The sequence below is a fragment of the Triticum urartu genome, chromosome 3 (assembly GCF_003073215.2).
Source record: "Triticum urartu cultivar G1812 chromosome 3, Tu2.1, whole genome shotgun sequence".
NCBI lineage: Eukaryota > Viridiplantae > Streptophyta > Magnoliopsida > Poales > Poaceae > Triticum > Triticum urartu.
In genome coordinates this window covers 361,727,736-361,744,211 of record NC_053024.1, presented here as the reverse complement: position 1 = coordinate 361,744,211, position 16,476 = coordinate 361,727,736, and positions in this window count along the sequence as shown.

The following is a 16,476-nucleotide window of genomic DNA, read 5'->3' as shown; positions in this document are numbered from 1 at the left end:
TCGTTCCACTGCTCTTGGGTGGCCGTCTCGGTCGCGCTCTATGGTAATGCGAGTCCGACTGTGGATGACAGCCGGCTCCTTGTTTCTTCTTCCTCGGGCGCCACCAGTCGGCGTCCGAGACGTCGCGCCTTGATCTCGGTGAAGGTCGTCGTTTGGCTGTTGCGGCGCCTCCATGCGGCAGCCGGCCTCGTTCTGCGCGGCGGCCGCGTCGAGGAGCCGCTGGACTCGCTCCATCATGAGGCGGCGTTCTTCGCCCTCGAAATTGTCCAACTCATCCGCCGCTGCCTGGGCGGCTCAGATGTTCTCTGCTGGTGTAGCGTACACAGGGCGGCTTACCCCAAACAGGTTGGCGATGGCTACGCCGTGCTGCTGGACCGCGCCAAGGCGGCTGGGCCCCACCGGGGCCGGCGAGCCGCCGACGGCGCGATCCATCTCCCACTGGTAGGCTTCTGACAAGCGCCTCATGCTGGCCAGCTTCTTTGCGCCTTCAATGAGCTGAAGGCGGCGCGTCTCCAACGTCTCTGCATCAGCGTCTTCCGGAATGGGCGCAGTTAGGTCTTGCAGCGCTGTGCCGAGTGAGTCGTGCGCTCCTCTGCCTAGGAGCTCGTCATGATTGATGACTAGCACCTCGGTGACGGTGCTTCCGTTGCTCTCCGCGCGAGGGAGAGGTTCGTCATGGACCACCACATTGGTGGGGAACGCGTCGAGCTACGCGGTGTCGGAGTCGACTAGCATCGGGTCGGTGGAGCCTACGGACTCCAAGTCTACAGCAGGCTCGCCGGAAACGTGGAGTTGATCGAGGAGGCCCGCGAGGAGGTTCTCAGGTCCGCCCGTGCCGGTGTTGGACGCAGGTTCGTCGGAGAGGCGGACCTCGCCGACCAGTTCGGCCAAGGAGCTGGCCGCGCAGGCGATCTCAACGCCGCTTAGCGCGTCGGTGCAAACTCCGTCTGGCGTGCCTGGCTGGCTGCGCTCGCCAGGGAGGAAAAGGGTTCCCGTCCAGAACAGATCTCCGGATGGTGGTGCACCAAGCCCCACGGTGGGCGCCAAATGTCGGGGGTTTGGTGCGACATATGCCAAAGGATGGCTTATCATGGTGGGGGCGAGTAGGACATCGCCGGTGCCTGGAAATGGGATGAGGCGAAGACATGCACGCCGGCGAATTTTACCCAGCTTCAGGGCTCTCCGGGGAGATAATACCCCTACTGCTGCTCTGCGGGGTCTCCACATGATCACTATGGCAAAGTGTTTACATGGTCTCTCCTTGAGCTGTTTCTTGGAGGTAGGAGAGGGCAAGGCTAGCTCTCTCCCTCCTATATGATCTAGCCTAGGGCTAATGGGTTCCAACCCTTTGCATGGGTGCCCTGGGGGGTTTATATAGGCCTACCCCCCAGGGGTACAAGGGTAATCCGGCTAGATGCGGGCCCAGCCGTCAGCGCCTCTGACCTCCGTCTTCTCTGCCGACCGCCGGGGCCCGCCGGCTGGCGGGCCCCGCTGACTGGCCTGGTACGGAGCCGACAGGCCGCGTCCGCCGCGGGCGGGTCTTGCCGGCTGCTGATTATTGTAGCCGGGCTTCTGATGACGCGGGCTTGATCATGAGGTCGTGGCAACAGCCCCGCCGCCTGGCAGGCAATCACTATTGCCACTCCCCATCACATCTTGATTAATGGCGCGTGGGCCCCGGGGGAGGGCTCGGCCGACTCCCAAGGGCCGAGTCCCGACGGGTTCGACTGGTGGTCCTCTTGCCGTCTCCTGGGGTCTCACTGACTGGTGGGGCCCGCTGCCTCTACGCCATACAGACAAGCCGTCGTGGGTGCAGGATTCGGCCCTGCGGTGCTGATGTCAGGGCCGGCATGGCAACAGTGCCACGCCGCATGGAGATCTTCCGGGGTACGGCGTGTTATGGCCGTGCCTGCCCTTGGTAAGGGGCAGGCGCGGGCTTCATCGTTGCCACTCCCCTGCCCCGTCCCACTTTATGAGGGCGTAGGGGTGTTGGAGTCGCAGGCCGACTCCCCAAAGCCGGCTTCTCTGGAAGTCACCAGTCGGGTGTCGGCTTTCCCAGAAGTCGTCTCTGGGACTCGGCCGTGAGTGGTTAGTTGGCCATCTTGCCGTTGGCTTCTTGAAGGCGGCTCTTCGTCCTGGGGTCTTGAGGGGCGCAGCCTGCCCCGATGTCTTGAAAGGTTCTAGGGCTCGGGTTGGCCTACTCGCGGCCCATTACTCCGACATCTCGGGAGGCGAGGACCTTGATTCAAGACCCGGAGGAGACCTTCGCGAGCTTGTGCCAAGTGAACTTGCGGCTTAACCCGAAGAAGTGTGGGTTTGGCGTCCCTTCCGGCAAGCTGTTGGGCTTCCTCGTGTCCCATAGAGGGATCGAGGCGAATCCGGAGAAGATCAAGGCCATCGAGGACATGAGCCCACCGCAGACCCTTAGGGAGATGCAGAAGCTGGCTAGCCGGGTAACTGTGTTGGGACGCTTCATCTCCAAGCTAGGGGAACGTGCCCTGCCCTTCTTCAAGCTGACTATGAAGAAGGGCCCATTCGAGTGGACCCAGGAGGCCGACCGAGCTTTTCAAGACCTCAAGAGATACCTGACCAACCCTCCGGTGATGGTGGCGCCACGACCCCTCGAGCCCCTAGTGCTCTACCTCGCTGCTACCCCGTACTCCGCCAGCGCGACACTGGTGGCAGTTCGGGAGGAGCATCAAACCAAGGGCGCGCTACGCTGGGCTACAACTGAGGCAATGCAAGATTAGGAAGGCACCGCAAGAGCCGTGCCAGCGTCGACAAAAGACCAAGCTCAACAAGACGACGTCGCCAAAATTTTCACAAACGATCAGGCGTCAGGAGCCCCATCACCTCACGAAGCGTCTCAACTTCCGCAAGACGTGAGCCCAGACACCACACCAGCCCTCGTCGAACACCCGGTGTATTTTGTCAGCACCGTGTTGTGAGATGCGAGGGCACGATATCCCATGCCTCAGAAGCTTCTGCTTGCACTCTTGGTGGCCTCACGCAACTACGGCACTACTTCCAGGGGCACCCCATCAAGGTTGTCTCAGCCTACCCATTAGAGAGGGTGCTCAGGAGACCCAATTCTGCTGGAAGAGTCACCGAGTGGAACATCGAGCTGCAAGCATTCCAGTTAGAGTTCAGCACTACCAGCGTCATCAAGGGAGCCACGCACGCTGATTTTGTGGCGGAATGGACGGATGCCCCGACACTTGAAGTAGGCGAAGACCGGTCCACCTCGCCAGGGAGTGAGGCACCAGATGGTTGGGTCCTGTTCTTCGATGGCGCCTTCGCGCACCAGGGTGCGGGGCTGGAGCAGTACTCATCTCACCCACTAAGGATAAGCTCTACTACGCCGTGTAGCTCTGCTTTCAGCAGGGCGATAAGGTCTCCAACAACATCGCGGAATACGAAGGCCTCATAGCTGGCCTGAAGGCCGCGGCAGCTCTGGGGGTGATGCGCCTTACCGTTAGAGGCGACTCGCAGCTCCTCATCAACTTCTCCAACAAAGTATACGAGCCGAAGGACGAGCATATGGAGGCATACCTCACGGAGGTGCGCAAGATGGAGAAGCAGTTCTCGGGCCTGGAGCTGCAACACGTGCCCTAGAGCGCCAACAAGGAAGTCGACGACATCGCCAAGAGAGCAGCCAAGTGGCAGCAAAAGGAGCCCGGTGTCTTTGAGGAACGGCTCTTCAAGCCATCGGCGACACTGCCACCTTCAAGCACTGCTTAGCCTCGGGAGGAGCTCCCACAGCCTCCTGCCACAAGAGCCCCGGACTGCGGCCCGACCTCAGGAGCTCGTTTGCTCTTGGCGCTCGAACCTCAGGAGGGATGCTGGACCAAGGAATTCAAGGAATATCTGATGCATGGGGCGCTGCCGGAGAAGGAGGAAGATTCAGAGCGTGTGGTTCGGCAAGCCACGACGTACTGCATCCAGGATGATGAGTTGTACAGGAAGCGGCCAAACGACATTTCCGTGCGCTGCATTTCCAGGGACCAGGGGAAAGAGCTGCTAACTGACATACACGGTGGGGACTGCGGGCACCACTCGTCATCATGGACCCTCGTCGGCAAGGTATTCCGTAGTGGATTCTAGTGGCCCACTGTGCTCAACGGCGAAGCTGAGATGGTGAAGTCTTGTGAAGCCCGCCAGTTCCACGCCAAGCAAATTCATTAGCCGGCTCAGGGCCTCCAAATCATTCCTCTCACATGGCCGTTCATGGTCTGGGGGCTAGACATCTTGGGCCCGTTCCCTCGAGCGCCTGGGGGCTCCCTTTACCTCTATGTCTCCATCGACAAGTTCACCAAGTGGGCGGAAGTGGAAGCTGTCCATACCATCCTAGCCGGCTCCGTAGTCAAGTTCATCAAGGGCCTCGTGAGCTGCTTAGGGGTCCCCAACCGCATCATCACAGATAACGGCTCGCAGTTCACTAGTAACCTTTTCAAAACTTACTATGCTAACCTTGGAACGCAGATCTGCTACGCTTCGGTGGCGCACCCCAAGAGCAATGGTCAGGCCGAATGCGCCAACGCGGAGGTCCTGAGAGGCCTCAAGACCAGGACCTTCAAGAAGAAGCTCGAGGCCTGTGGCAGGGGCTGGCATGATGAGCTCCAGTCCGTGTTATGGTCTATCCGCACCACCGCCACCAAACCAACGGGCGAGACCCCATTCTTCCTTGTCTGCGAAGCTAAAGCAGTCCTTACTCACGAGGTTAGGCATCGCTCCGCACGGGTCCTAGCGTTCGATGAAACGCAGCAGGATGCCACGCGGGGGATGGACCTCGTGCTGAGGGAGGAGCGTCGTTGCGAAGATGCACTGAGGGCGGCCAGGTACCAGCAGGCGCTGCGGTGATACCACTACCGCAACATCCGATCCTGGACGCTCGAGTTGGGCGACCTCGTCCTGAGGCGGGTCCTCTCCAGGGAAGGGCTGCACAAGCTTTCACCCGTGTGGGAGGGCCCGTTCAGGGTCGTCCATATCTCCAGGCCTGGCACCGCACGCCTGGAGACGCAGGACGGGATACCTGTCCAGAACGCCTGGAACATCCAGCACCTCCGGATGTTCTACCCATGAAGCAACGCCCAGAGCCTGTGAAGCAAGGCCCAGAGCCTGTGAAGAAGGCCCGGTGCCTGTGAAGAATCGCCGCCCGTGACACTCTCACGTAATAATGAGTGGGGTTGTACATGCCCCGAAGTCTCAGGAGCGCCGGCCTCAGGCCCTGGGGCTCCCTCCCACACCTAGTGGCAGCACTTAGCTCCACACTGGTGAGAAGACTTGAAGACTAGATTAGGTGCCGGACATGGCTTTTCATTTCCTTTCTGTAGTTGGCTCGCTTTTCCTTAATCGAAGTTTGCCTTTGGTGTTCCTTGCTGATTCGATCCCCTCGTCTCTTACCGCATTTTCCAGCTCTGGTCCACTCGTGTTCTCTCTCACGCATACCTCGCGAGGGGGGGCTAGGCAGATGCCCTCGCGAGTGTTTTTCTTCTCTCTGCCTCCTCGCGAGCCACCCTCATTCGAGCCCGAAAGCTGGCGCATCTCTCCTAATCCGTGCCCCACGGGTACCACGATACAAGGCGCCGGGTCAAGGCTTGGGTGAACGGCAAATCTCTTGGTAAAACTCCCTAAAGAATTTTTTCTCAGTTCCTAAGTAGTCGCAGACCACAAGGTTAAGATGGACACGAGGAAGTAAACGCCTCGTGAGGAGGAGGGCGCCCCGAATGCACCAGGCTAAGTTATCTTTGCGCAAAATAGCCACACAACACTGAAACAACAAGCGTAGCATAAAGGATAATAAGTTATGATTCGATACACACCCCTCCGGGCCCATGCTGACTTCATTCTGATACAGGAAGAGAAAGGGGAACTTAACAAAAGCGGCGCTTGCCCCTGCAGCAGCTGACGGGGGCAGGGCCTTGGCGACGTCCCGGGTCTAGTCAGACCCCTCCTCGCACTTCACCGGTGCGCGGCGACGAGACGACCCGCTACCACCCTCGAAGCGGGCGCGGCGGCGTGGCGGCTGGTCAAGGCCGCCGCTGCTGGAACTGTCGCCAAGGGAGGAGCCACCATAGCCAGACGAGGCGTGACCCTCCTCCTCGTCCCGACCATCGCCGAGGCCGAGCACCTCCTCGCTGTCGTTCATCTCGGGGCAGCATCCGGCGTGGCGGCCATCTTCCCCAAACACCCTCATGAAGAGGGTCGCGTCGCCATCGAACTTGAAGTGGAGGGTGCATCGCCTGCTCAGGCCGCGCACGCGGGCGAACGTCTGCCAACCGCGGTCCAGAGCAATGTTGCCCGTGACGGAGACCTCGACCGCGACCCAAGAAGCTCGGCTGCAGCAACCGTCTGCCTTCAGCCAGAGCCCGCCTGGACCGGAGGTCGGCAGCTCGTCGGCAAATAAGCGGGGGAGCTGGAGCCAGCTGCCGGTCGGATCCTCCGACCAGACAACAAACTCCGGCAGCACCTCTAACGCATGGAACCGCGGTCTGGGAGGTCGCGCAACCACGACGTGCCTTCTCTCGTCGACCGGACTGCCGCGACCAGAGTGACTCCTGCCGCGCACCGCGGCGCCACCCCGAGAGCTGGGGGCCACAGCGGGGGTCGCGGCATGCTTGCGGGGACAGCCACGTCCTCGCTTGGGCGCCGGGGAGCCGGGTCCCTCCCGAGGGGCCTTGCCCTTCTCCGTGGCGGAGAACCTCTTCAACGGCGCCATTCCTGCAAGCGGTGGAGCAAGGAGGAAGAAGCAAGTGAACCAAGGAGAGATGGGCAACGGGGGCTCCGCCCCCTCCCCATTTATAGCAGAAGAAGGCCAACCGGCGCCTCCCACGATCACAGGTAATGATGATTTTCCTTGCATGTCACAGGGACTAGTCAAATCGAGCAGCCGCCGAGGTGGCGTGGGGAAGCGGAGACGCCCACGACCAATCAACCGCCACACGTCAACCGAGGCTGCCGGCTCTTGGAGCCCGCAGCACTCAGCGCTTGATCCTTTGGCTTTGCCTTGAAGCCAAGCCCGAGCACGCCTTGGGCCCGGGGGCTACTGTCGGCATTCTGGGAACGGGGGTCCACAGACTTGCCTACATGTGGCCCATGGAGTGACTGTGCTGGCAGGTCTGTACGGCCCATCATCATCAACAAGGCATTCAAGACCCTCACGAGGGGCCAAGCCTCGCGAGGCAGACGACACAAGACCTCATCGGGAGCAGCCTCACTAGGCTGCCTCGCGAGGAGCGGAGATATCAAGGTGGGGCGAACCTCGCGAGGCTCTCGTGACGTGAGCCATGACGATCGACACCACGCGGGCGCCAGCGCGCACAGCGTCCTTGTTTCCTCTTTGGTGCTAAGGAGGCAAGCGCAGGCGCGGAGTACCGGGGCATCAGACAAAGGTTTCCATATCGGTGCAACGAGACCAAGACCAGAAGGACGGCAGGACAAAGGTCACCATGGAGCCCAGGATGGCGTCACCACCAGAACCTTTGGCAGGCGAAGACCACCTTTTGTCAGGATAGCTTGTACTAGTTGTCCCCTTTCAAATTGGCCGCCGTTGTTGGCTCCCTTCCCGCTCAATATTTGGGGAGAGGACCAGGGCCTATATAAGTAGGACTAGCAACCTAGAGACGGGGAGGGAGATCTAGAAGGAGAGATCTAAAGAGATAGGATCTGATAGAAGGCCAACCCTTGATGCACTAAGCACACGAACATTTCAACCTCAGGAGGTTGTTCTTCCCCTTGTACTGTTCATCATCAGCCCAAGAGGCAATCCACCACCACCGTACTGGAGTAGGGTATTACACCACATCGGTGGCCCGAACCAGTATAAACCTTGTGTCTTTTGTGTTGCGAGTGCGTCGAGTTCGTCCACGAGACCTTAGCGAGCTAGGGCGTAGATCGGTAGGAGGGAAAGAACTTCGGGTGCACCCAGAGTTCAAACCTCAAGGGTCTGTCGGAACCCGTGATCCGACAGTTATTTGACATTAGCTCACTTGATAAATGGAGAACCCAAGCTTATGAAAATGCCGAGCTGTTTAAAGAAAAAGTTAAAAGATGGCATGATAAAAGGATACAAAAGCGTGAGTTCAATGTAGGTGATTATGTATTGTTATACAACTCTCGTTTAAGATTTTTGGCAGGAAAACTTCTCTCTAAATGGGAAGGTCCTTACGTTATCGAGAAGGTCTACCGTTTCGGTGCCATAAAAATCAACAACTTTGAAGGCAAAAATCCGAGGGTGGTGAATGGTCAAAGAATTAAACATTATATCTTAGGTAATCCTATAAATGTTGAAACTAATATTATTGAAACCGTAACCCCGGAGGAATACATAAGGGACACTTTCTGGAACGTTTCAGACTCCGAAAAGGAATAGGTACATGGTACGGTAAGTAAACCGACTCCAAAATAGTTCTAATGGCAATATTTCTTTATTTTGGAATATTTAAGAAAATAGGAAAATAAGAAGTAGACCGGAAAGGACACGGGGCTTCCACAAGGGTGGGAGGCACGTCCTACCCCCCTAGGCGCCCCCTGCCTCGTGGGCACCTCGTGTGCTCTCCGGAATCTGTTTTCTTGCACGATACTTCTTTTGGTCGGAAAAAATCATTATATAATCTCCCGAAGGTTTTGACCACCGTATCACGCAAATATCTCTTGTCTTTGTTTCGAGCTATTTCTGCCATAGATTAGAGCAAGATATCTTCTCAAGAGTCAGTCAGGGAGAGTCGGGTGTCTCATCCGACACCAGGTCCAGGGGCAAACAGCGATGCCTATCACTTTGGGCCCTCAACAGAGGAAGAGATGAAAGCTGACTTGAAAAGGACCGATGGCATGGAAGAGGATCAAGAAGTTACTTCTCGTTTCCCGGCAGGATTCACGATGGGGTACCACAGAGCTCAGCTATTCCAAACTCGGTTATCCCTTCCAATGTTAGATTTCTTTCTTATGAAAATATGAAAAAGAGTGTTACTTGTTCTCCCGCAGCTATGCAACATCCTTGGGTGAAAGGGGATTTAGCCGTCACTGGCAAGCTCCGTAAGGAAATAATGAACCTCAAGCAGCAAGTCAATAAGCTCGTGGAAGAGAATCGTATCCTGAGAGGCATCATCGCCTAGAATATCACATCACCATCCCCGAAGAAGGAGACATAATCACATGGGTATGGGCGCTCCCCTTGGCAACTGCCAAGCTTGGGGGAGTGCCCCGGTATCTTATCACCATCACTTTTATCTTTACCGTTTTTCTTAGTTCGATCCTTTTGATAATATCTTGTTCTAGTAGAATAAAGCTTTAGTATGATCTAGTTGTGAGTTTTGCTTTATGATCCCTCTATGTAATCGAGTCCATGAGCTATATAATAAAGATTAGTGTTGAGTCAAGGGCTTGATTATTTCGCTATGATCTTGAGGGAATAAAATAAAAGAGAAGAAATAAAAAAGAAATAAGGAGATCATATGGATCTTATGGAGAGTAATGACTTCGCATATAAAGAGCATGATGAATAAAAGTTGTTGAGTGTTGACAAATTTGTTTTGGTCATCGTTGCAATTAATAGGAAGTAACAAAGAAAGAGAGGTTCTCATATAAATATACTATCTTGGACATCTTTTATGATTGTGAGCACTCATTAAAGTATGACATGCTAAGAGTTGACGTTGGACAAGGAAGACCATGTAATGGGTTATGTTTTCTTTCATCTGAGATAAATTATATTGTCATGGATCATCCAACATGTTGAGCTTGCCTTTCCCTCTCATGCTAGCCAATCTCTTCGCACCAAGTAGAGATACTACTTGTGCTTCCAAATATCCCTAAACCCAGTTTTGCCATGAGAGTCCACCATATCTACCTATGGATTGAGTAAGATCCTTCAAGTAAGTTGTCATCGGTGCAAGCAATAAAAATTGCTCTCTAAATATGTATGACTTATTAGTGCGGAGAAAATAAGCTTTATACGATCTTGTGATATGGAAGAAATAAAAGCGACAGATTGCATAATAAAGGTACATATCACAAGTGGCAATATAAAGTGACGTTCTTTTGCATTAAGATTTTGTGCATCCAACCATAAAAACGCATGACAACCTCTTCTTCCCTCTATGAAGGGCCTATCTTTTACTTTTATCTTCTACCTTACATAAGAGTCATGGTGATCTTCACCTTTCCTTTTTACATTTTATCCTTTGGCAAGCACAATATGTTGGAAAGATCCTGATATATATAGCTATCGGATGTGAGTCTTCATGAACTATTATTGTTGACTTTACCCTTGAGGTAAAACGTTGGGAGGCAAAACTATAAGCCCCTATCTTTCTCTATCTCCGATTAAAACTTCATACCCATAAATATTGCGTGAGTGTTAGCAATTGTGAAAGACTAAAAGATGGTAGAGTATGTGGACTTGCTGAAAAGCTCTTATATTGACTCTTTCCTATGTTATGATAAATTGCAATTGCCTCAGTGACTGAGATTAGAGTTTGTTGGTTCTCAATGAAGTTTATGATTCATACTTGAAATTGTGATTGAATTGTTACTTTAGCATAAGAGATTATATGACAATATATATATATATGTGTGTGTGTGTGTGTGTTGCTGTTCCAAGAATGATCATGATGCCCTCATGTTTGTATTTTATTTTTATCGACACCTCTATCTTTAAACATGTGGACATATTTTTCGACTTTGGCTTTCGCTTGAGGACAAGCGAGGTCTAAGCTTGGGGGAGTTGATACGTCCATTTTGCATCATGCTTTTATATCGATATTTATTGCATTATGCGCTGTTATTACACATTATGTCACAATACTTATGCCTATTCTCTCTTCTTTTACAAGGTTTACATGATGAGGGAGAATGCCGGAAGCTGGGATTCTGGTCTGGAAAAGGAGCAAATCTTAGAGACCTATTCTGCACAGCTCCAAAAGTCCTAAAACTTCACGGAAGTTATTTCTAGAATATTAAAAAAATACTGAGCGCAAGAAGTTCCAGAGGGGGGCCACACCCTGGCCACGAGGGTGGGGGCGCGACCTACCCCCTGGGCGCGCCCCCTGCCTCGTGGGCCCCCTGATGGCCCTCCGATGCCCATCTTCTGCTATATGGAGTCTTTCGTCGAGGAAAAAATCATAAGCAAGCTTTCGGGATGAGACTCTGCCGCCACGAGGCAAAACCTTGGCGGAACCAATCCAGGGCTCTGGAGGAGCTGTTCTGCTGGGGAAACTTCCCTCCGGGAGGGGAAAATCATCACCATCATTATCACCAACGACCCTCTCATCGGGAGGGGGTCAATCTTTGTTGGAAATATGCCCTAGAGGCAATAATAAAAGGATTATTATTATATTTCCTTGTTCATGATAATTGTCTTTTATTCATGCTATAATTGTGTTATCCGGAAATCGTAATACATGTGTGAATAATAGACACCAACATGTCCCTAGTAAGCCTCTAGTTGACTAGCTCGTTGATCAACAGATAGTCATGGTTTCCTGACTATGGACATTGGATGTCATTGATAACGAGATCACATCATTAGGAGAATGATGTGATGGACAAGACCCAATCCTAAACATAGCACAAGATCGTATAGTTCGTTTGCTAGAGTTTTTCCAATGTCAAGTATCTTTTCCTTAGACCATGAGATCGTGTAACTCCCGGATACCGTAGGAGTGCTTTGGGTGTACCAAACGTCACAACGTAACTAGGTGACTATAAAGGTATACTATGGGTATCTCCAAAAGTGTCTGTTGGGTTGACACGGATCAAGACTGGGATTTGTCACTCCGTATGACGGAGGGTATCTCTGGGCCCTCTCGGTAATGCATCATCACAATGAGCTCAAAGTGACCAAGTGTCTGGTCACGTGATCATGCATTACGGTACGAGTAAAGTGACTTGCCGGTAACAAGATTGAACGAGGTATTGGGATACCGACGATCGAATCTCGGGCAAGTAACATACCGATTGACAAAGGGAATTGTATACGGGGTTGCTTGAATCCTCGACATCGTGGTTCATCCGATGAGATCATCGAGGAGCATGTGGGAGCCAACATGGGTATCCAGATCCCGCTGTTGGTTATTGACCAGAGAGCCATCTCGGTCATGTCTACATGTCTCCCGAACCTGTAGGGTCTACACACTTAAGGTTCGGTGACGCTAGGGTTGTAGAGATATAATATGCAGTAACCCGAAAGTTGTTCGGAGTCCCGGATGAGATCCCGGACATCACGAGGAGTTCCGGAATGGTCCGGAGGTGAAGAATTATATATAGGAAGTGCAGTTTCGGCCACCGGGAGAGTTTCGGGGGTCACCGGTATTGTACCGGGACCATCGGAAGGGTCCTGGGGGTCCACCGGGTGGGGCCACCCATCCCGGAGGGCCCCATTGGCTGAAGTGGGAGGGGGAACCAGCCCATAGTGGGCTGGTGCGCCCCCTTGGCCCACCCCCTGCGCCTAGGGTTGGAAACCCTAGGGTGGGGGGGGGGCGCCCCCACTTGCCTTGGGGGCTACTCCACCCTTGGCCGCCCCCCTAGGAGATCCCATCTCCTAGGGCCGGCGCCCCCCTCGGGGAGCCTATATAAAGGGGGGGGAGGGAGGGGCAGCCGCACCCTTTAGTCTTGGCGCCTCCCTCTGCCCTGCTACACCTCTCCCTCTCGCAGTAGAACGGCGAAGCCCTGCTGCGGTGACCCCTGCATCCACCACCACGCCGTCGTGCTGCTGGATCTTCATCAACCTCTCCTCCCCCCTTGCTGGATCAAGAAGGAGGAGACGTCACGCTGACCGTACGTGTGTTGAACGCGGAGGTGCCGTCCGTTCGGCGCTAGGATCTCCGGTGATTTGGATCACGTCGAGTACGACTTCCTCATCCCAGTTCTTTGAACGCTTCCGCGCGTGATCTACAAAGGTATGTAGATGCAATCCGATCACTCGTTGCTAGATGAACTCATAGATGGATCTTGGTGAAACCGTAGGAAATTTTTTGTTTTCTGCAACGTTCCCCAACAGTGGCATCATGAGCTAGGTCTATGCGTAGTTCTCTTTGCACGAGTAGAACACAATTTGTTGTGGGCGTAGATGTTGTCAACATTCTTGCCGCTACTAGTCTTATTTTGCTTCAACGGTATTGTGGGATGAAGCGGCCCGGACCAACCTTACACGTACGCTTACGTGAGACCGGTTCCACCGATTGACATGCACTTGTTGCATAAGGTGGCTGGCGGGTGTCTGTCTCTCCCACTTTAGTTGGAGCGGATTCGATGAAAAGGGTCCTTATGAAGGGTAAATAGAAGTTGAAAAATCACGTTGTGGCTTTCACGTAGGTAAGAAAACGTTCTTGCTAGAACCCTATTGCAGCCACGTAAAACTTGCAACAACAATTAGAGGACGTCTAACTTGTTTTTGCAGCAAGTGTTTTGTGATGTGATATGGCCAAAGTTGTGATGAATGATATATATGTGATGTTCATGCTATTGTAATAGGAATCACGACTTGCATGTCGATGAGTATGACAACCGGCAGGAGCCATAGGAGTTGTCTTTATTTTTTGTATGACCTGCGTGTCGTTGAGAAACGCCTTGTAAATTACTTTACTTTATTGCTAAACGTGTTAGCCATAGTAGTAGAAGTAATAGTTGGCGAGAAACTTCATGGAGACACGATGATGGAGATTATGATGATGGAGATCATGGTGTCATGCCGGTGACAAGATGATCATGGAGCCCCAAGATGGAGATCAAAGGAGCTATGTGATATTGGCCATATCATGTCACTATTATTATTTGATTGCATGTGATGTTTATCATGTTTTTGCATCTTGTTTACTTAGAACGACGGTAGTAAATAAGATGATCCCTCATAATAATTTCAAGAAAGTGTTCCCCCTAACTGTGCACCATTACGACAGTTCGTTGTTTCGAAGCACCACGTGATGATCGGGTGTGATAGATTCCAACGTTCACATACAACGGATGTAAGACAGATTTACACATGCAAACACTTAGGTTGACTTGACGAGCCTAGCATGTACAGACATGGCCTCGGAACACAGAAGACCGAAAGGTCGAGCATGAGTCGTATAGAAGATACGATCAACATGAAGATGTGCACCTATGTTGGCTAGTCCGTCTCACGTGATGATCGGACACGGCCTAGTTAACTCGAATCATGTTATACTTAGATGACTAGAGGGATGTCTATCTAAGTGGGAGCTCATTGAATAATTTTATTAGATGAACTTAATTACATGAACTTAGTCTAAAATCTTTACAACATGTATTGTAGATCAAATGGCCAACGTTGTCCTCAACTTCAACGCGTTCCTAGAGAAAACCAAGCTGAAAGACAATGGCAGCAACTATACGGACTGGGTCCGGAACCTGAGGATCATCCTCATAGCTGCCAAGAAAGATTATGTCCTACAAGCACCGCTAGGTGATGCACCTGTTCTCCCTACAGAACAAGACGTTATGAACACTTGGCAGACACGTACCGATGATTACTCCCTCATTCAGTGCGGCATGCTTTACAGCTTAGAACTGGGGCTCCAAAAGCGTTTTGAGAGACATAGAGCATATGAGATGTTCGAAGAGCTGAAAATGGTTTTTCAAGCTCATGCCCGGGTTGAGAGATATGAAGTCTCCGACAAGTTCTTCAGCTGTAAGATGGAGGAAAATAGTTCTGTCAGTGAGCACATACTCACTATGTCAGGGTTACATAACCGCTTGACTCAGCTGGGAGTTAATCTCCCGGATGACGCGGTCATTGACAGAATCCTTCAGTCGCTTCCACCGAGCTACAAGAGCTTTGTGATGAACTTCAATATGCAGGGGATGGAAAAGACCATTCCTGAAGTATTTGCAATGCTGAAATCAGCAGAGCTAGAAGTCAAAAAGGAACATCAAGTGTTGATGGTGAATAAAACCACTAAGTTCAAGAAAGGCAAGGGTAAGAAAAACTTCAAGAAGGACGGCAAGGGAGTTGCCGCGCCCGGCAAGCAAGCTACCGGGAAGAAGCCAAAGAATAGACCCAAGCCCGAGACTGAGTGCTTTTATTGCAAGGAAAGTGGTCACTGGAAGCGAAACTGCCCCAAATACTTAGCGGACAAGAAGGCCGGCAAAACGGAAGGTATATGTGATATACATGTAATTGATGTGTACCTTACCAATACTCGTAGTAGCTCCTGGGTATTTGATACCGGTGCGGTTGCTCACATTTGTAACTCAAAACAGGAGCTGCGGAATAAGCGGAGACTGCCGAAGGACGAGGTGACGATGCGCGTCGGGAATGGTTCCAAGGTCAATGTGATCGCCGTCGGCACGCTACCTCTACATTTACCTATGGGATTAGTTTTAAACCTCAATAATTGTTATTTAGTGCCAGCTTTGAGCATGAACATTGTATCAGGATCTCGTTTAATTCGAGATGGCTACTCATTTAAATCCGAGAATAATGGTTGTTCTATTTATATGAGAGATATGTTTTATGGTCATGCTCCGATGGTGAATGGTTTATTCTTAATGAATCTCGAGCGTAATGCTACACATATTCATAGTGTGAGTACCAAAAGATGTAAGGTTGATAATGATAGTCCCACATACTTGTGGCACTGCCGCCTTGGTCACATAGGTGTCAAATGCATGAAGAAGCTCCATGCAGATGGACTTTTAGAGTCTCTTGATTACGAATCATTTGACACATGCGAACCATGCCTCATGGGTAAAATGACCAAGACTCCGTTCTCAGGAAAAATGGAGCGAGCAACCAACTTATTGGAAATCATACATACTGATGTGTGCGGTCCAATGAGTGTTGAGGCTCGCGGTGGTTATCGTTATGTTCTCACCCTCACTGATGACTTGAGTAGATATGGGTATGTCTACTTAATGAAACACAAGTCCGAGACCTTTGAAAGGTTCAAGGAATTTCAGAGTGAGGCTGAGAATCAATGTGACAGGAAAATCAAGTTCCTGCGATCAGATCGTGGAGGAGAATACTTGAGTCACGAATTTGGCACACACTTAAGAAAATGTGGAATAGTTTCACAACTCACGCCGCCTGGAACACCTCAGCGTAATGGTGTGTCCGAACGTCGTAATCGCACTCTATTATATATGGTGCGATCTATGATGTCTCTTACCGATTTACCGCTATCATTTTGGGGCTATGCTTTAGAGAGTGCCGGATTCACTTTAAATAGGGCTCCGTCAAAATCCGTTGAGACGACACAGTATGAGTTATGGTTTGGGAAGAAACCTAAGCTGTCGTTTCTAAAATTTTGGGGATGCGATGCTTATGTCAAGAAACTTCAACCTGAAAAGCTCGAACCCAAGTCGGAAAAATGCGTCTTCATAGGATACCCTAAAGAAACTATTGGGTATACCTTCTACCTCAGATCCGAAGGCAAGATCTTTGTTGCCAAGAATGGATCCTTTCTAGAGAAGGAGTTTCTCTCAAAAGAAGTAAGTGGGAGGAAAGTAGAACTTGAT